The following is a 6000-nucleotide window of genomic DNA, read 5'->3' on the forward strand; positions in this document are numbered from 1 at the left end:
ATTGTCAAATATTGTATTCTTCTATGACCATTTATAGTAATGTTTTATTATTGTTAATTGTTTATAATTATCTTGTATGAATTCTATTATGGATGTTTATTGTGATGATTTTATTGAATGAGTTTGTTGGCTGAAATTAATCTTGTTGGAAGGTTTGGAATAAGGGTTCTATAATAGCTTGTATATGGGTATTAAATATATATACAGTGTTTGAGGTTGTTGTGAGAGGAAGTAAAATTAGGCATTTTAAGATTTAGAGCATAAGAAAACAAGGTAGATAAATTAAATAAATAAATTGTTAATTATTGAAGGCCTCCCTTTGTTGGTAGGATAGAGGAACCTTAAAAACCTGAGTTGGCACATCCCTGATCATAGAGCAGCCCTGGCCTGGTCCAGTCAGTTGTGACTAGTCATATGTGCTGGCGTCGAAGGTGAGTTTGATGCGTTCAGACATCTGGGTCCTCTCCGGTGACCAATTGGGGTAAAGAAAAATCTCTACTAGGATGAAAATAAAATAAAACAAGTTGATTGTAGATGCATAATATTATCATGGTAAAAATTTCATATATATTTTATTTATCATTACATTGAGCCCAGACTTTAATATGTAGTTCCTAAGATATGTTGATGTATTTTGGTTGATCCATGATCTTTGTTTGGTGAAAATATGTTGAGTTATACTCGTTATGGGCAAAATGAGTTTATAATATGAAGCATGATATCTGTCAATGTGTTTAATTTATCGATACCAAAACGGGTTATTATGAATTCATGATTAAAGAATGAACATGATTGAGTTAGGTGGATAAGAGGGTATGAATTGTTGGTTTTTATGAAATGTTGGAGTGGATATGAGAAATCATTACTTATGAAATGATGTTTACTACCGGGAGTAGTATGTTCGAGTTATACCATGAGAGTTTGGTATGAGCAAAGTAACACCTGAGATTTATGGAAGCAGGCAGAGAGGGGTCTGACCATAAGGCTTCAGAAAGTAAGACATAGTATGTAAGTGAGGCTTAAGGAAGCAGGCAGAGAGCGGTCTGACCATAAGGCTTCATGAGTAAGCATGGTACACTTGTAAGATTTATGGAAATGAGAAAGATGATTTTGATAATGATGAATTAATGACATCGGAATAATGATATTTTATCAATTGCAGAAATACCTGATTTTAATATTTTTGTTACAAGTTTAATGATTTTATGATATGGTTGGCTTACCCTTATTTGTTTGTACTATGATCATATAACTCATGTTATATGTGATTAGATAATGTTGCAGATGCGGTTGAAAAAGCTTAGAGATGAGAGAGATGCGGGGAAAAATTTTCAGGGATTTTTGTAAAAAGAATAAATTTGTATTGGGAAGATTATGTTGTGTAAAATTTATAAGTTGAAATTTCAATGGTGAAGACTATATTGTTTAAAGTTTGTAAGTTTGGTATTGTACTTTGGAGTAATTGAAATAAAGTTTGATTGTTTATATGAGATATCAAATTAATTTAGTCTCTACTATCAGTAATACCCTTTAAACTATTCGGGTGTTACAAGTTTACTTACCCACTTCACACAACAACTAGATTGATGGAAAGAAACTCTTGATACTAAGGAAGAACTCAGACACAACCTATATGATGATCAGAATAAGGAGAAAGTGAGAATTTGTAGAGAGAAGAAAGAGAATTGTAAAGAGAAGGAGGAGAAACTCAGAAATTTGGAGAGAAGAGGTGCATGCAAAATTGGCTCAATGTTTGAAAAATTTACTTATATACTACCATCAAAAACCGATCGGCCAATCAACTACACACATATGTCTTCCACTTTCTGAATTTTCTAAACTCTTACACCTACACCTGGCTTCCACTCATAACTGAATTTAATGGTTCTGACATTATTCGTTCCAAATCATTTAGGTTTTTAACATGACAATATAAATTATTCAATATTAATCATTTAATCATTATCTATTATTTATTATTTAATTTCATAATTATTATTTTTATTTTATTAACAAATAAAAATTGACATGAAATTATTCTTGACCATAAGTATTTGGAATATATTGTATTATATGGTATCATAGCTAAAATTATAGTTATATATATATATATATATATATATATATATATATATATATATATATATATATATATATATATATATATATATATATATATGGGGTTTGCTAACGCGTGTACACCTGTTTTTCAGTTGGTACATTTTAGCAATGTGTACCGGGTTTTAGTAGACAAAAATATCCTTATATATCATGGATTCTAAGTTTTAAGGTTAAGGGTATTTTAATAATTTTCATTCTCAAAACTTAAAAAAAAAAAAAAAGAAACCCCCAAACCCTTACTCACCTCTCTCATTCCTCTGAATCCTTTCTCTTTCATCTCTCTCACTCCAACTTTTGCTCTGTCATCCCTACTGTAGTCATTGACATATTCACCTTCAAGGCAAATGTTCATTCAAGATCTCTTCAATTTCACCATCTTCACTAACCTCTCTAATTTCATAATCTGTATTTGTTGAATCATCATCTTTAAAAAAAAACCCTCCGGGCCAATTACCAATTCTTTCGGATGTCATTATGCTTGTGAAAATTAGATAAAATTATATACGACAAAAATTATAAAATGAAAACTCACTATAAAGTCATTTTTTGTAAGAAATTGTTTAATAACTGAGTGTTTCTGATTTTTTTCCAGGCCAATTACCAATTCCTTTGATGTCATTATGCTTGTGAAAATTAGATAAAATTAGATAAGACAAAAATTATAAAATAAAAACTCATTATAAAATCATTTTTTGTAAGAAATTGTTTAACAGCGAGTATTTCTGATTTTTTTTCCAGGTCAATTACCAATTCCTTTATGCTTGTGAAAATTGGATAAAATTAGATAAGACCAAAAATTATAAGATGAAAACTCATTATAAAATCATTTTTTTGTAAGATTGTTTAACAGCAAGTGTTTCTGATTTTTTTCAATTGGGGCTACAGTAAGGATGACAGAGAAAAGATTGGAGTGAGAAAGAGGAAAGAGAAAGGGTTGAGAGGAATGAGAGAGGTCAGTAAGGGTTTGGGGGGTTTCTTTTTTTTTTTTTAGTTTTGAGAATGAAAATTATTAAAATACCCTTAACCTTAAAACTTAGAATCCATGATATATAAGGATATTTTTGTCTACTAAAACCCGGTACACATTGCTAAAATGTACCAACTGAAAAACAGGCGTACGCGCGTTAGCAAACCCCTATATATATATATCCTTTCAAATTATTTAAGAAATTATGTTTCATAGTTAATTTATGTTATAAAATCTGGCATTCAGCAATTGACAGGCCGTCCATAACTTAGCCAAATCTGGCATTCAGCAATCGACCGGCCGTCCATAACTTAGCCCAATCTGGCATTCAACAATCGACCGGCCGTCCATAACTTAGCCAAATCTGGCATTCAGCAATTGACAGGCCGTCCATAACTTAGCCAAATCTGGCATTCAGCAATCGACCGGCCGTCCATAACTTAGCCAAATCTGGCATTCAGAATTGACCGGCCGTCCATAACTTAGCCAAATCTGGCATTCAGCAATTGACAGGCCGTCCATAACTTAGCCAAATCTGGCATTCAACAATCGACCGGCCGTCCATAACTTAGCCAAATCTGGCATTCAGAATTGACCGGCCGTCCATAACTTAGCCAAATCTGGCATTCAGAATTGACCGGCCGTCCATAACTTAGCCAAATCTGGCATTCAGCAATTGACAGGCCGTCCATGACTTAGCCGAATCTGGCATTTATCATCAATCTGAAGTAGGAGGACGCCAATCAACCGCCCGGCCACTTGTCCTGCAAAGTACGCCAAGTCGACCTCCACGACAACCCAGCAATTCGGGGGCCATCTAAAATATCCCTTTGCACAATACAATTATGCTCGGGCTCGGGGGGCTAATGTACTAGGTCCGCCCGGCATAGGCCAAGCGCCCAACCATTCAGTGACGTCCCCCCGAGATAGGACGACCTCCCAAAGATGAAAAACAGGACGAGCGTCCCGCCATTTAGACGTCCGCCCAAGGACGGCAATCTGGCCGAGCGTCCAGCCATTTGGACGTCCGCCCTAAGATGGCAATCATGACGAACGTCCAGCCATTTGGACGTCCACCCAAGATGGCATGTCCGTTCAAGATGACGAGCGCCCACCCGTGTCAGTTACCAAGACTGAACGCCCAAAAGAACAGTTGTCCGAGCTTTCATAGATCCAGCGGTTTTCCAAATGTCGCCCATCCAAGCGCGGACAAACCCCTTCGCACAATAAAATTATGCTCGGGCTTGGGGGGCTTATGTACTAATAAGACCTCCCGGCATAGACCGAGCGCCCAGCCATCTAGTAAGACCTCCCGGCATAGGCCGAGCGCCCAACCATCTAGTAAATGCATGTTTGCCCAAAGATTGGACGTCCGCCCAAGGATTGGACGTCCGCCCAAGAGCTGGACGTCCGCCCAAGGAGTGGACGTTCGCCCATGAGCTGGACGTCCGCCCAAAATGAGACGTTCGCCCAAGAGCAGGACGTTCGCCAAGGATTGGGCATTCGCCCAAGGATTGGACGTCCGCCCAAGGATTGGACGTCCACCCAAGAGCTGGACGTCCGTCCAAGGAGTGGACGTTCGCCCAAGAGCTGGACGCCCGCCCAAGGATTTGACGTCCGCCCAAGAGCTGGACGCCCACCTAGGGTAACATCCCTGACCGACCATCATTCCCAACCGACGCACTTTGCTGATTACACGGTTAAATGCTAATGACACGTTAAAGTCCTAAATAAAGATTAAGGCATTATTGGGCCATTCCCAGGCCCCCAAAAGGTAAAAGCCCATTACAATTCACTATAAATAAAGGTCTCAGGTATGAACTCTGGACTAACTTGAATAACGATGCATACACGCATCACAATCGCTCTGTCATATTACTGACTTGAGCGTCGGAGTGCCTTTAGCAGGTACCCGGCCCCTCCCCAACTGGGAGTGTGGAGCAGCGCTAAGTACGGAAGGACGCCCGTCCAGCTTGGAGCAGAGAACGAAGGACCATCCGCCAGGAGAGGAGGACGTCCGCCCGGTTTGGAGCGTGGAGCGAGCGTCGGGATTGGAGGACGTCCGCCTGGCTTGGAGTGGAGAGCGAGCGTCCGGATTGGAGGACGTCCGCCCGGCTTGGAGCAAAGAGAGAGCGTCTGGATTGGAGGACGTCCGCCCGGTTTGGAGCGTGGAACAGCGATCGTCCATCTTGGTGCCGCCCGTCAGTGCAGCTAGCTCCGGTTTGTAGGATTCAGCAGTGTCCGCCCGGTCCATGTATCTTCGCCGCCCGCCCGTTCGTCTTCGACAGTAAGTTTTTGTGTTTTTACAGGGTCCCCACCGATCCAGTCGAAACAAGTAGAGTAACATTTTTCTTTCTTTCTTGGAACTTCATGATTCCCACAATAGACCATGTCCACCATTCGAAAAATAATTTTTTTGTTAAATGCAAATTTTGAAACCCTTTATCGGGGCCATGTGTACTACATTCAAAGTTTGAATACAATCCACAGATATAGAATGTTTCACACGCTACACTCGCGCAATTTGTACACCTTGTTCGTATACATAGTTCCTTCGAAATAAAACCTAATAGTCAAATATTTTATATTCTTTCCTATTTTATTCGAAAAATATCCATTTGCACTGAAAACGTTGATGAGCATTTAATATATACTTAATATATATATATATATATATATATATATATATATATATATATATATATATATATATATAATAAAAAAATAAGAAGTGTATAATAACTATATATAAAATTAAGATATACGTATATTATTGTTTCTATTTCAATCTACACCATTTTCATTTTGCTTCGGTTTCTACAACTCTAACCCGCAAATTTCCTTCAAATTTCTTGTCTCACACTACCTCGAACTCTCCCTCTCTCTATATAAGCACAGCAACAGACACTATT

The sequence above is a fragment of the Vigna umbellata genome, chromosome 9 (genome assembly GCF_029865625.1).
Source record: "Vigna umbellata cultivar VRB3 chromosome 9, Vumbellata_1.0, whole genome shotgun sequence".
NCBI classification, from domain to species: domain Eukaryota; kingdom Viridiplantae; phylum Streptophyta; class Magnoliopsida; order Fabales; family Fabaceae; genus Vigna; species Vigna umbellata.